The 16,713-nt window shown below is 37.5% G+C and overlaps 1 long non-coding RNA gene across 1 annotated transcript in view; it reads right to left on the minus strand.

The window, feature by feature from the left end:
* LOC127657995 (uncharacterized) overlaps positions 1-16,713 on the minus strand; it is an 84,457-nt gene that overhangs the window by 13,298 nt on the left and 54,446 nt on the right. Inside the window, exon 3 of the long non-coding RNA XR_007972341.1 lies at positions 5,514-5,588. This is a non-coding gene — a long non-coding RNA (uncharacterized LOC127657995). The remainder of the gene's footprint in view (positions 1-5,513; positions 5,589-16,713) is intronic.

Below are 16,713 nucleotides of genomic sequence, written 5' to 3' on the forward strand. Positions count from 1 at the left end.
GGTCTTCACAATTTGTTATTTGCAGCCACAAAAAAGTAATTAAAAAAGCATTGGCAATTTGATTTAACATGATCCGCCTCCTCATACATTTGGATACTGAAGTCGAGTAAAAACACTGACTAGCAACCAACATTGCAAGGGCGTGTGACCTTATGCAATTTAATCATTGTCAGCGTTAAAGGAATAGGTCACCCAAAAATGAAAATTCTCTCATCATTTACTCACCCTCATGCCATCCCAGAAACGTATGACTTTCTTTCTTCTAAAGAACACAAATTAAGATTTTTAGAAGAATATTTCTGCTCTGTATGTCCATACAATGCAAGTGAATGGGTGCCAAAAAGTTGACACTTCAAAAATCACATAAAGGCATCATAAAAGTAATCCATATGACTGCAGTGGTTAAATCCATCTCTTCAGAATTGATATTACAGGTGTGGGTGAGAAACAGACCAATATTTAAATTAATTTAAACTAGAAATTCTACTGCCTGCCCAGTTGGGAGCGATATGCATGAAGAATGTGAATCACCAAACAAAACAAAAAAAAACAAGAAGAAGAATGTGAAAGTGATTTGTTTCTCACCCACACCTATCAAATCGCTTCTGGAGACACTGGTTTAACCAATAAAGCCATATGGATTACTTTTATGCTGACTGTGTGATTTTTGGAGCTTTAAAATGTTGGCACCCATTCACTTGCATTGTATAGACCAATAGAGCTGAGATATTCTTCTAAAAATCTTTATTTGTGATCTACTGAAGAATGAAAGTCATACACATCTAGGATGGCATGAGGGTGAGTAAATGATGAGAAAATAAAACATTTTGGGTGAACTATCCCTTTAAATTACAGTTTATATAAGCAAGAAATTAAGAGACATTTTAAGCAGCAAGTGCCACTTGGCAAGTGGCATTTTATTCATTGCATCTTTTTTCTGTGCAATGAAGATGAATGGTGACAGAGGCTATCAGTCCCTAACATTCTGCTTAACATTTACCTTTCTGCTCCACAGAAAAACAAGAAATGCATATGGGTTTGGAACAACTCCTTCTTTCTTTCTTTCTTTCTTTCTTTCTTTCTTTCTTTCTTTCTTTCTTTCTTTCTTTCTTTCTTTCAGTGTGTATTGGTTGACTAACCAAACAACACTGAAAAATGAATATTAACAAACTTTGCCACATGTGAACTCTTCTGTTAGGAATGAATAAAATCTGAAAGACATGCTGCAAAGAAAACTAATGCTGCATTTGTTTTAAATGTGTGTCATTCTTGCACATAGTGTAAATAAGACACAGCAACAGCAGAACACAAATAGCAGTGCCTGCATCATAGGGCTTGTTCATGTTTCCCTTTTCTAGAGACTACCACCTCTACTAATTTCTTCTTGTCTCTTCTATCATCTGTCTATTCCTGAGCATGCATCCATCATCCTTACACAGGTCTGCCTACCCTCAGAATCACAAGACAACACCCAGCAATCTGCAGCTCTAAAGCAGGCTTTTAAAACACCCATTTCAGCTATTAAAACTCCACAGTTACAAAACTATCCCAAAACTGGAGTCCAATCCAAGCCTGTAGAGCAGTCTAGCCCAGAACTGTAGGCCCAAGAGGTTTCCAGAGCAAGGTCAGACACCGAAGAGGGTTATTATAAGACAATTAGGCACCAGCAAAACAGGAGGGAGTGGTTTTTGACTTTATGGGCCTCCAAGTAATATGGGTTTGTTAGCTGATGTTATCACAAAGGGGGGTTTGGAGAATTAGGACAGTCCCTTAAAGTTTTGGTGCTTGTTATAATCACGTTTTTAAAGGCTTTCTTAAGTATATCTGAAATGGACAACTCCTTTTGAAGTTCTCATAAAACCAAATAGAAGAACAATAGATGTGAAAGACTACAGGTATCAGCTTGCTTGGTTTCCTGGAAAATATCTCAAAGAAGAAAGTCTAACCTTTCATGTGGGTTGCATTTCTGTAAGTTACTGACCTTCAAGTTATTGTTCCAAACAGTATTACTTTTTTCTTGTATCGAACACTAAAGCAGATGTTTTAAAGAATGTTCTGGTCGCTCTTTTCTATGTAATTACAATTAGTGCAGTTGATTTAACATATTCATTCAGTGTGATTAATTATATAAAAATAGCACATAAAAGAAAGAAAAAAAGAAAACAATGCAATTAATCATGTGCCCAGACCATAACAAGGAATATTTCATACCATCATAGCAATTCAAGCTTGAAGTACCACCTGTTTTCAGAAGGGGGCAGTAAGTGAAAGTGCAACCGTATAGGCAACGTGCAGTTGTACAGACAACAAAACACACTTAGGCTTGCTTAACACTGCAATGGGAGAAAGGTGCCATCCGTATTTCCTGGCAGAATCCTCTGCCTTACACGATCCTGTCACTCTGTCAGTCTGGCTTTTTGTGTAACAGGGTCATGACATCATTGTTCTGTGTCTGCCTCTTCTGTCTTTGTGTGAGCTTACAGCTTCGGTTGTGGTTTCCCTGCCGTGCGCTTTTTGGTCGGTCTCGTGTCTCATGTCCGGAGCATGGTGTCTGGATCCTGACATCTCTGTCTGGTTTGGTTTCGGTTTTGGTGTCGGGATCCGTACACTCATGTTCCATGTCTTGTCTTGCCGTGAGAGCATTGCGCTTATGTCACCTTGGTGGGATGCACTCGCGTCAATAATCTGTGTCTGTCTATCGTGACCGCGCATTGTGCTCACTTTGCACTGCGTGCCGGGGTCGCGATTTGTCTTCATGTTGTGCTGAGGTTTGGTCACTTCGGTCTGAGGTTTCAGGCTTGTATGTGGCTGAACTCTCACACAGGTGTCCTGTCTTGTTTTGTTGCCTGTTGCGTGCATCACAATACTTGGCGTTGCCTCGTAATATACGCTCAGGATTTGTCTAGTGTGAGAATGCATTGCATTGCCTTGTTAGTGTTACAGTGCATTCTCTCGTCTTACTTGTAGGTTGGCATGAGCACATGTTGCCTATTGTATTGGTGATATACGCTTGTGTAATTCGTGTGTCTGCATTTATGTGAGAGCACATGGCTTTGTTTTGCTTCTGTTTAACATCGTGTCCCTCTCACTTACGTCATACCCTGCCTCCTTGTTTGCTTATTATTAGTCCATTAGTCACACCTGTCCTGCTTGTTAATCTGTTTGATTTCTCTCCCTATTTTAGTCTCTTTGTGTGTGCTGTCCAGAGCACGTTTGTTTTGTTTTCGTGTGTATGTTGGTCTACTTTTTCCTTGTTCCTGTTCGGTCCTGTTCGGTCCCTGTCGGTCCTGGTTCCACTGCCTCTGCTCCAGCCTAGTTTCAGAGGGTGCCTGACTGGATTGTATTTTTTCCCCTATGGGGTTGTTTATGTTTGGTTCTCTTTTTGGTTAATTAAATTCCCTTTTTCTCTCAGCATTTGGGTCCTGCCTCTGCTGATTCCTGACAACATTTGGCGAGGATTAGGGTGGGGGTGGGGTTAGGGCATCTGCTGCCTGACAGGAACAAATGGATAGGCACCGTGACACAGCTGGACAGAGCGCAAATCCAAATGCAGGGATCTCGAGATGTCTTTTTCAAAGTTTTAAACTACGTTTAACTTGAAACAGTAACCTCAAACTGCTGTTTATGATGTGAGAACCAAAGTAAGATGCCCCAAAAAGTGTCCGTCTGACGCATGTGTACATTGAAAAGACTATCTCTGAATTTATCTCAAACAGATGAACAAATTCAGTTGCAAAAGGGATTGTTGTGGACTTTAGGCCAATGATAGGCTTCAATAATATGAAGAAGAAAAAAGAAAAGAAAAAATATACTGTATATTGCCATTTAAAGCCACACTCTCTTATCAATGCTTTACTTGTCTGCCACAATGATGTATTTCATTTTAATTATCTAAATTATATATTATATATTATTATTATAATATTATATATTATTTTTGAGGAGCTTTCTCAGCAAGTATTTATATATGAGATTAATTGCTTTAAATTTCGATTAACTGATCGACATGAAATTGACTGTAATTAATATGACAGCCAATTTGATTGTGTATCGACTGACAGCCCTAATTATAATGAATGGAAGCTCTCAAGCTTCTAAAATGACACACAAGCACCATAACAATAAAGTAAAAGTAATTCATACGACTTGCGAGCAGTATTCTAAAGTCAAACAATAGCTTTTTGTGATAGACCAAAATTTAAATCACTATGATAATGATTTTTTGGTGAGATGTAGTCAAAGTACATTTGATTGTGTAACTGCCATTGCATACTACACACATGATCAAGACCACACATAGACAATGCAAAAACAAGGTCAAAGATAACACCTTTAGACCCTATAAAAATGTTTTGGTCAACACCAGGATAGTGTGACACTCTGAGTCGCATAAAGTACACAAAAGAGCTAGACTGAGTCTAGACGCATGTCTTCAGTCGCTAGGGTCAAAAGAACACAGGGAGTTGTCTTCTGAAACACAGGAAAGGAAATATACTTTGAACCACACAAATAAAAGACTTCTCACAGGCCAACAAATGACAAGTTTTCATCATGAAATCATGCCTGAACGTGCCCCTGAGCTGCGATAGCCTTGAACTCACCACCTCAGTAAAAAGTGTGACTGCTTTTGAGCTTTGCGTGACCTCTACTTTGTATTCAGACTAATTTGATTATTGAATCCAACAGATTACACCGGCATTCCAGAGACCAAGTGGCAAATCAGCCATCTAAACCAGTTTAATGGGGACCGACATTGAGATTGTTTGGCAGACCAGCTGTGATTGTAACGCCTTGCAACATTTTTCTACGCCTGCCATTTCCGTGATACAGGGATGAGAAAACATATGTGAGTGTTTGTTCCCTGCTATGGTTTCTTCAAGCTGCCATATCAACCCTCCTGAGGATGCCACGTCAGACAAATTTACCTTTTATTGTGGTTGTTGACTGTGGAATGCACCTCAACAGGGCGACAGTGGTTTAGATCTGAGATCCAAGCCATAGCGAGGTCTGAAAAAGCTGAGTGGTTACAAAACACCACAGTGGCTCAGATTAGAAAGTAAGAAACCCTAAAAATCATTAGCATACCATCATCTTCACCACCTAACTAACATTTTGTATCTGTCTTTCCCCCCTATGATCAGGAAAGGCTGTTTTTTTCCTCAATATGAAGATAAATGCTCTCTGGAAAGTGGTGGAAGAAGTTCCAAAGCCCAGAATGTATTCAAATTCCAGCCAGGGTTTACCTCTCTAATTCAACATTATCTCAAGGTTAATAGCCTTGCCACACAACAGCACTTAATAACCCAATAAAACAGCAATACTTCATTAAACCTCCCTAATATTACTCTTTCCGCCACTGAGTTGATTATTGGAACCACAACGCTGGCTTAGCTGCTTGGGACATAATCATCTCAGAGACTCTGATTCACAGCTAGAGTTAGCCGAAGCCATATGTTTGTGATTTAGACGGACTCAGAGAGAGCCGAGTGCAATTCAATCAGTGTCAGACTCACCTTCAGTTAATAAGCCATGATGAGATGAGAAACACATGCTCAAAGTTGGAGAATAGAGCATGAAGGAGACACCGTCTGTGGGAAAAGAGGACAGAACATGGGTCACTCTCAAATGATTATTATTAAGAGAAATTAGATATCTTTAAATATCTCACTTGTTTCTCCTAGACAGTAATGAGACTAAATCGAAATGAAATGGACCTTTTTTCTTAAAATTGAAGCAAAATTACAAAAACAATAAATAAATGAATAAATGATTGGTCAAACATGGTTTGAATGTTCTCCTCATCTGCAATTGGTTGACAAAAAAGATAGTCCCATCCCAAAACTCACACCATTGGTTGGTAGGGCTGAAACGATTAGTTGACATTATCGACAACATCGACAATAAAAAATTGTCTACAAAAATTTGAATTGTTGAATAGTCGTTTGATCTCATTTAATGTAACATGAGATCACACTAAACTCTAATGATGATGCCAGAGAGCAGCACTGCAGCTCACATCTGACTGAGGAGAGGAAGAATTACACAGATCACAGTCCAGATATACTCTAAACTTTCCAAACAGCTTCAGCTTATGTAGATCGCAAAGTACAATGGAATTAAACAAAAATACAAAATAAGTAAATACAAAAGCACTCTCGTTGTGGAATAAGTGGAACACCCCAGTTACATCTTAAATGCAGTTTTAATGCGTTATAGCGTTAGTTCAAATATGAAAGCAGAAATGCCAGAGTCAGAGTTTGTAGATAATTACATGACCGTAATTATCTACAAACTCTGACTCTGGCACTTCTCTGTGTGGTCAGCGCCTCTTCTCTGAGTTGCACGAAGGTCCCGATCTAAGGGGAAGAGATTGAAACTGCACCCGGCTGATGCACACTCTGTCACGGGGATGCTGGTCCCTCGAGCCCGCACTTAGCATGGCTTGTGACTTATTGAATCATAATATGTCACTGTTTATTTCTTATCGTGAATAAAATTTGCAATATGCAGCTTTATTATTAAGAGAGAGTTTGTTTTTTTGTGAGTTAAAGATGGATTGAAGTGAACAGAAAGGTGAGAGAGGAAGTCTTCGCCCCATTATACACTGCAACAAAATATGTTTTGATTTTATTTTGGCTTGTTTTCAAATAAAAATATGTAAAACTCATTTAAAACAATGTACATTTCCTTTAGCAGCTGTACTGCAGAAGAAAAAATTCTTATCTGAGAATATTGAATCTAATATTAAAAATACAAATATTTTTAAATATCTAAAAATCCTTTAAAAAAAGAAGCAGCATATAAGATATTTAGACTTGCTTTTAGAGAATATATCTTGGATATAAGTATATTTTGTCTTTACTGCACTCGCAGAAGTATAACCAAGTGAAAAATTAACTTATTTACAAAATACACTTACAGTATATTTAAGATACATTCTCTTAAAGCAAGTCTAAATATCTGATATGTTGCTTCTCAAGTCAATTTATCTTGTTTTAAGGATTTTTAGACAATTTTAATTAAACCGAATTAAACTTATAAAAAGTATTTTTCCCCCCTTTAATTCAGTGAATGTCATTTAGGAGGTATTTTTAAAAGATTATTTTTTTTCCCTCTTTAATGTTAGTAAGTACGTTTAATACAACATATTAAGTCGGGGCACAAGCTGAATAATCGGTTAATGATTAATCGTTGCAATAGTCGCCGAATAGTCGAATAATCGTTCTAATAAACGATTATCAAATTAACTGTTAGTTGCAGCCCTATTGGTTGGTCAATGTTTATCAGACTGGTTTTCACAGCGTCACAATGATTATGATATCACAGCTGATACCACAGTTATTTTGTATGGAATCAACCTTCAAATGTCTCTGTAAATAAAAGTATAATTAAGCTTGGATAGGAGAAAAGTACTTTAAATTTTTTAAATAATTATTTGTTATAATTATATATTTCACCTTCTCTGCTTTTTCTCCTATAATCACACTAAAAACACTGAACAGGTCAGATATTTCACTAACACTTTACAACAAGGTTGCTTTTGTTAACATTAGTAAATGCATTAGGTAACATGAACTTGTTCATCATTCTTTTTAGTTATTGTTATTTCATAATGCATTAACTAATGTTAGCGTTAGCAATTTGCTATTTAATATAATATATTGTACATGTATATGTATGTATATATACATTAACCTTTACCAAAATTTATGACAAATAAGATTGTCAAAGGTGATAAATGATAAATTGGTTTATAAAAACAAACAAAACAAAGTTCACATATATATCATATTTGTGTCTAATTTGATTTCATGATTGTTTGAGAAACATTTATATTACACAAATAATAATAATAATAATAATAATAATAATGAAATAAATAAATATGTGGTGTAACCATCAAGTAAAATACTCAAGTTCATGAGAGTCTACACAACTTAATCATTTATTGTGATTAATATTTGTATTGATTAATACAATAAACAAAGAAAAGAAAAACATATATACACAGAATCAACATTTACCCCCACCACTACCACTACCCCTCCCCCTCCCAATCCCAGACCCCATCCCAATCCCAGACCCCACCCTGACCCCCAATAAATATTCCTGTGGTCACACATGTGTATATACATACACAAAAGAAACAAAATATATATAATAATCACACATTTATAACTATACCTCTCTCTCCACTGTCCCTCCCCAAGAGCCCTCCAAGAATGCCAAATAGTTTCCCAACAAATGCATCCAAATTCCCCAGTCTTCAAGATGGTGCTTCCTGGAAAGCCGCCACCCTCCCCATCTCTGTGTACCACTCATGAAATGAGGGCGCTCCATCTGACTTCCATCCCCTTAAAACGAATTGTCTGGCGATCATAACACTGGTTAGAACCCTATTTTTTATGTGTTTATTCACAGTATTGATGACCAACCCATCGCCTAAAATACAGAGTCTGGAGCAAAAAGAAAGTTGAGTGCCCAATACGTCACAAATAATACTCTGAACCTTCAACCAAAAATCAACCAAAATCTTAACACACCACCAAAAAACATGGGTCGTGTCTCCATCTTCTGATTGGCAATGTCAGCAGAGGGGATCCAATAGAATTGATGTAAAATCTTGAATTGCATAAGGCATACCCTTGCATTTCTAAATGCAGACTTGATGTTTTTTAGAATCCTATCCCACACTCCCTCCTCCTAAACCAAGTTTAATTCTTTCTCACATAATCTCATGAGAGAAGCTCCATCCCCCAGACTCTGAATTAGCAGGGAGTAATACACTGATGCCTCATGACCTTTTCAAAAAGTAGTAATCACCACTCCCAGAGCATCTGCCAATTTAGGGGGGATGTATGCTACTCCCAAAAATAGTACAGAGCAGGTGCCGCAACTGTAAATAACTAAAGAACTAAGATCTGGGAATCCCAAAATGTTGAATAGAATTTTCAAAGGATATCAACACTCCACTCTCATATAGGTCACCAAGTGTATTAACCTCCCTCAGAATCCACTCTGACCATCAGAAAGGGGACTTATTAATACATCATTTTGGGTTCAGCCGTATGCTCGAGGCAACATTCAAATAAATTAAATTAAACATAACACTGGGTGCAAATGCGAGATAACTGGGTGTAACTTATTCTCCGATTAGTTTGACAGTAAGGCTTTGCAATGTCGAAATAGGGGCAATAACTTCCTGTTCAATAAAAAACCAGGCAGGGGCTCTCTCAGGTGGAAGGAACCAATGAGCCAAATGCCTGAGACTGAATGCATAATAATAAAACAAAATCTTGGGTAGGCCTAGCCAACCTTGGAATTACCTCGCCAAGCTCCTCTGAGTTTATCTCAGAATCAAGAGAATTTTTTTGCTCAAGATAGAAATCTTTAAAAGCATTTTTCTTTTATTGAACAAAACACAAATTAACAAGACATATCTGCTTATACAAAGTAAGAGAGCAATGACATATATATATACAGTATCTCACAAAAGTGAGTACATATTTGATTATATCTTTTCACATGACAACACTGAATAATTGACACTTTGCTACAATGTAAAGTAGTGAGTGTACAGCTTGTATAACAGTGTAAATTTGCTGTCCTCTCAAAATATCTCCCATTTCAGCCATTAATGAACAAACAATGAAAAAAAAAAAAAAAAAAAATATATATATATATATATATATATATATATATATATATATATATATATATATATATATATATATATATATATATATATATATATATTGTTCATTGTTTGTTCATTATACCTAATGCATCAACTAATGTTAACAAATGCAACCTTATTGTAAAGTGTTACCAAGTATTCTTAGGGTTACACCATATGACCTAATCAAAATGTGCCTTTTTCATGAAAATGTCAAAACAGGTGTATTCAAGTAATTGTTTTGCATGAATTGCATTTTTTATGTACTTTTGCTTAACATAAAATCACTGGACATTGACCTAAATGCTGTAAATTATTGTTCATTGTTGGCTCATATTAACTATTAATATAGTTAACTAATGATAACAAATACAACCTTGCTGTAAAGTGATACCGAGATGTCAACATGAATTCTACCACATCATCTGAGGTGTACTATTCACCTTAATTATCTAGCTCAATACGTTTCTGAATGTCAACAATTGCATTATATGTTTCTACATGTATTTTTCCTCACATATTTTAGCAGAAAATCTGGGACAAAATTGAAGATCCGTTCACTTCTCTCTCTCTCTCTCTCTCTCTCTCTCTCTCTCTCTCTCTCTCTCTCTCTCTCACAGCAATTACATCCATCCAGGATAAGATAAATGATGAAAGGTCTCGAGAAATAGTGTCGATTTTATTTCTTGAAATCAGCAGTTTGTTATTGTATACAAGGTTTAAATTAGTTGCCTGAATTTCTGTTTATATTAGTTTTTCGGTATCTCAGCATAAAAAATATATCTTTATTATAAGTTGTAATAAACCCCTTTGAGTGCAGAACATCTACAACATAACATCTGTTTATTTATTGTTAATCTAACCAAAATTAGCATCAACTGTTTGGCTCCAATTACTTGAGTATACAACATGAGGTCAGCAGTTACAAAAAACATCAAATATTGTATTCAAAGTTTATATGAAGAACCTGTCAAAGCCTGGGCTCGCACGTCATGTCACAAACACCAGTTAAAGCTTGGCTCCGCATTTCCCACAGCTGGGTGGCTGGGGCCCCTATCACCGAGGTGAAGTCAGTTTGCCCGCTGGGTTTCCCTCCCCTAGCGCAACCTTTCCTGTGGAGTGAAAGAGTGGAAAGTCCCTCCGAGCTGGGGCCATTAAAACTGTAATCTGTGAGGTGTAAGGCCTGGCACCTTGACCTCACTGTGTGTTTACTGCATGAGGGAAGCAGATTTGCAGAGTGTATATACAGTTTACACTGTGTTTGGGTTTCCAGGGAATTAGGAGTTTGTAATGGCTTATGAGGGCAGATTACTCTGTAACATTGGGGACCAAGTTTAGATTGGACTGATTTATGTTGGGTTTAATCTGATAAAGATTATTCCTTATTGCCTTTGTATTTTTGTGGAAATAGGCAACATCTGCTTGAAATCTAACCATGACACTACACAAGGGTCTTTATAACAAACACACACAGCTGGGGTCCTTCCTTCATACAAGAACAAACAAGAGGAAATATGGATAGATAATAAATAAATTATGAACACTAATACATGATAAACTTCAAATCTTCCTGTCAGTTTATTTTCAAAACCTCTTTTAGCTCTCTTCACTTCTCTGAAAGAGGTTTCCTTACATTTTATGGTTTTATTCTTTCATCACCACATTACATATTTACACTGATGTTTATTTGTCCATGCCTGAGATGGACTGTAACACCAATACCATGATAGAGTGAGTGAGAAATGGAAGAAGGAGAACACGATTGCATGTAAACAATTGTCTGATATCATGAAAATGATGTGACTGTGGCAAAACTTTTGTGACATGGCGGCAGTTCCGAGACGAAATGTCCACCGTGTTTCACTAAAAGCAAGTTACATGTTCTCCCAAACATATGAGGTTTGTTTAAGGTTAATTCTCAGGGTATGAAATTAGCACCCACCACCCGACAAATCTGGGTTTCCATTTCAAGGAAACAACGTTTCATAATGACGCAATTGGGATTACATCAGTGGTCTCACGTGGGCGGAAACCTGTATACAATCATGCCAATTTATTGGCTAATGTCGCTGAAGCGATGCCCACAAGGAGCCACGTCATGTGCTCTATATAGGAGAGTGCTTAGCACCATCTCACCAGATTTTCTTACTTCAGTGCACGAATTTGTTCAACACGTGTTGGTTACTAGTGACTCACATGGAAGTGAGGACAATGTTTTCCCTTTTGAGTAACAACACGTGATGACATCGTTGAAAATGAAAAGTTTGTGTGCAGATTCAACCAAATTTTTAAACAGGCCCGATGGCGCTTCATCGAGGCTCTGTCAAACCATGCGGTCTTTGAAAGGAGCCATATGAGCCTTGAGGCTCCAGCACTTGTCATAAGAAGAAGGATTGAGGATGCGCACCAGACTTTTCTTTGTGTTTCTTTTTCCCTCCGGACAGATGCACCGTCCTCGCCATCAAGACCTTCTCCCTCATCTGTCATGCAGGCTGTTTTCCATCAAAAGTAACAGTCAGTATCTGGTGTCGCTACCAGCTGCATTAAGTACTTCAGTGCATCTCCTCCACATGGACTGCACCAGATTTACCACTTCTTGCTGTGAGATGTTACCCCACTCTTCCACCAAGGCACTTGCAGGTTCCCGGACATTTCTGGGTTGAAATCCTTCACCTTCAGATCCAACAGGTCCCAGACGTGCTCAATGGGATTGAGATCCGGGCTCTTCGCTGGCCATGGCAGGAGTCCTTCCTGACTCCCTGTAGTGCTGTCTTAGGTGTCTCACAGTAAGGACATTGCAATTTATTGCCCTGGCCACATCTGCAGTCCTCATGCCTCCATGCACCATGTCGAAAGCACGTTCACACAGATGAGCAGAGACTTCTTTTGGTGTCAGTAGAAAAGTCTCTTTAGTGTCCTAAGTTTTTATAACTTAATTGCCTACCGTCTGGAAGCTGTTAGTGTCTTACCGACCGTTCCACAGGTGCATGTTCATTAATTGTTTATGATTGAACAAGCATGGAAAACATTGTTTAAACCCTTTACAATACAAATCTGTAAAGTTATTTGTATTTTTACAAAATTATCTTTAAAATACAGTGTCCTGAAAAAGGGAAGTTTAGTTTCTGCTTAAGAAAGAATTTGGTCATCCTTTGTATATGAAGAAAAGTTCATATCAAAATTCTCTTATAGAGGCCAATTAGTATCAAAATTTCTCTGTGGAGGAAAATTAGAATCAAAATTCACCTAGCAAAGGTAGGTTATGGCTCTGTTTTCCCCCACAACTTATGCTGGGGAGTGAGTTTAAAATAGTATAATTCATGTTAATTTCTTTACCAAGTTCACATTCTTCCCCATTCTAATGCTAGGGAAGATCTGGCATTCTCTGCTGTAAATATAATCAGAGTGATCCATTTTTTATATTTACCTGATCGAATTCGGCCTCTGTCCCCATGGCCAAGGGTCTCGGGACAGGCATAATGGAAATTCGATGTATAATAATTAAAAGTATTCATGAATTACACACAATAAATGTTGCATGCTGTTCCCCCCATAATAAATACTGGGGCCATTGTGGCAAACCTGCTTGCTCTGAATTCCTCCCATGTTTGCACATTCTTCACTGTTCTAAAGCTAGGGAAGATGGTTGATCTGACATCCTCTGCTGTAAATACATTCAGAGTGACCCCTTTTTATACTTGTCTCTATGAGCAGTGCTATTTGCCTAAAGTCAACTCTGCGTCCTTTCGCTCGCAGATTATTAATTTGCAGTCCTTTTCTCTTCCACCCTTTGAGTTGGAGGAGCATAAGAGACTATATATGCTATGCCCAGTGCGGGCTCTGTGGGTTTATGTTGATCGTACTAGCCAATAAGCCAGAGCAGTTGTTTGTGTGTTTTTGTGGCCACAACAGGGGTGTTGATGCAATCTTGAGTGTTTACGAGGGCGTGAGGTTTGCCTTTGCCTCTGTGTATTCAAGTCCATTCTATGAGGTTTATGGCATCCTCATGGGAATTGACTAGAGGTGCATCTTTGGAAGAAAAATTAATGTGATTGTATACAGGCTTCAGACCACATGAGAACACTGATGTAGTCCCAATTGTGTGATTACGCCATGTCTCGTTCCCTTTCAGAGAACCAATGTTACGTTCATAACAGAGAAGATTTCATGCGCTGTGGCGTGTAATTTTGATCACTGTGGCAGGCAACCTGTTAGATGTCTCGGAGTGACAAATGACACTAAATTACGTTACACAATGACACGCATTTTGAAGAGGCACACTTAAATATATTCTAAAGAACAGATGAAAGAAAATCCCGTCAATGTACGTATCTGATTCGCTGTTGTTTTTTTGGAGATTTGGCGCTCACATGCGCAATGCTAGCGTGTCTCGCCGAACATGCAAATATGACGAGTTCTCACTATTTCTTCTATGTCAGTCATCTGGGAACAATCTGGAAAAAGAGTGTAGTCTATGAGAATGCTGCATATGATCTCAGACCATCTCAGGGTGCATTGACATTGGGACTACAGGTGAATTATCATATGTCTCATAATTCAGTACAACCTCAGAAATAGTTCTTGAACAAGTCATTCTTGTTTAAGTGGCCGAATCTTGGCAAAATGAGCAGCAAAATGGAGCAGAATTTATGCCAACAGTCAAGTCAACACAATACATTTTTTCATGCTGGTTTTAGCATGGGTACACTGGTCAAGCTGATTTTTCTGCAATAATAGCAATCTTAGCATCTGTGAAAGAAACTGTCCAGCTATATCCATCTACAACCAGTTAAGACAATCTTGGAATTAAAGCTGGTCCAAACTAGGGTTGAAGCAGTATACCGGTTTCACGGTATACCACGGTTTGAAAATTGACAGTAATCATACCATGTACATTTGCTTATCTACGGTATTGAGAAAAAAATGCAACCAGACGGAGAATCTCATATGCGCATGTGCATCTCCTTTATTCCCTGTCTGCCTGTCAGACTCGTCAACTTTCGACACACACGTGTGCGCAGCGGAGAAAATGTCTGAGAGAAGCGAGGCGAGGGGGTCTGACATGAGTGTGTGTGTGAGTTAAAGCGGTGTTTCTCAACTGGTCTATTCGGACTGGGTCGCGGACAGCAGGGAAAAAGCAATGCCATGGTTCTCCCATTGAAGATATTTCGGCAGCCGCCCAAGTGATCGACTATTTAGGACTGCCGACGTAGATTTAATGATAATCTCACAAACAGCTAAAGCAGACATGGGCAACATATGGCCCGCAGGCTGGATCAGGGCCTCCACATGGTTTAATGTGGCCCGCGGCTCATTTATCTTAAAGTGTTTTTATTTTTCATTGTATAATTCAATTAACTTGCATTGGGACCTAACGCATCTCCACAAGCGTTTAACATGCTCAGGGTTGCAGATCAGAGACGAAACACCCCCAGATTGAGATTTATACTTGTGCAAATTGGAAATATTCCGCCTAATGTAATACTTATTTTGTGCAATCTGGCAACCATGCACGTCTCGCTTTCTCCTTTGAACAAACTTAGCGATCTGTAGTGCAATATTCTGCTCAAGGAAAAGTGTTATACAGCTACTGTGTGTCCATTCTTGAGGCTACTTGTGATGTTTGGTGCTACTAATTTTGCAGGTAAACCTTCTCAGTGATTAAATTAAATATAAAAGTAGATCTTGGCATCATTGACACATGGAGGGGTAATCATTGACATGCGAGCTAAAGCTAGCCAGAGACGAATAAGTAAATGTATTTTTTATTTGTGCAATTTAGAAATGTTGAAGTCCCTTCACGCCTGTATGTTAATCTAACTCTTGCAGTAATAATTTATCATATTCATGCAGACTGTGTTATTCAGTTGTGTGCTGAAAGTCAAACCATCAAGTAGACCCGCATCATGACTCTTTTTAGCATGTAAACGGGTAATGTTTTAGGAAAAAAATAAGTAAATTCGCCCACTTTGCGACAAACATTAAAAGTTCTATACATTTCTGTTTTTTATTTATTATTATTAAAACTGAATAATAAATTAACAGGGAAGTAGAGATGGCAAAATACATTTATAATCTCCACCTTTATTCAGTTTTTTAATGCCTGATAGAAAAGTATCTATCTTTGTAGAGCAATATAATACTTTAGGCAATTGCAGAATAGTCTCACTAGTCACAGATACACTTTGAGTACACAAATATTTCTGGGCTTAAAAGATACAAAAACCAAATCAATGCAGAACATTGTATCTCAAAAGTAATACAATGTGGCCCCCCCATGCACTACTTAAAGCCCGATGTGGCCCCTTAAACAAAAAAGAAAAAAATATTAAGAATTACAAACATCACCTTTAAAAATTTGTTTCAGGATTTTACATGAGTAAAAGTAACTGTTATATTTTGACAAAATGTTTCAGTTTCATATGAAATAATATAAAAGTAGAATCTATTAGACCTCATTTTATATTAACAGAGGCAGCTGTAGTTAAAGTTTCAAGATGTGTTTCAGCTAGTATTTATTTTTCATAAATACATTAATTTATTATTATTATTACTATTATTTAAGACTGGCTCACTGACCTAACCATGGTAATGAGGAGCCTTTCCTTCTGTGTAATATGTGTATAAATATTTTATATTAGGTAACAAACGGGATAATAATGGGCTCATATATGTAAATATGTTCTTCAATTTTTAAAAGGGGGCGAGATAACTTCCTGTAGATTATGTTGTTGACATCATCAACAAAAATAATGACACTTGATGCATGTCCTTGTACTGGAAAACCATGAACAAAGCTATGCAACATAAAAGGAAATGCAACCCAGGATACATTAAATACAGGTTATGTTTAATCTATGGCAGGTCGACACTTGATGTCCAATTTACACATATGTACCAAGAGTGTACGCCGCATTATTCTTAAAAGTGTAACACATACTTTAATAAAATAAATGGTTTCAAGTTTCAATTATAATAAAGTGTTTGCTCAAAAATAAATAAGTAAATAAAATAACCCTTCTGTTTTCACTGATAAT

The sequence above is a fragment of the Xyrauchen texanus genome, chromosome 17, assembly GCF_025860055.1.
Source record: "Xyrauchen texanus isolate HMW12.3.18 chromosome 17, RBS_HiC_50CHRs, whole genome shotgun sequence".
Taxonomy (NCBI): Eukaryota; Metazoa; Chordata; class Actinopteri; order Cypriniformes; family Catostomidae; genus Xyrauchen; species Xyrauchen texanus.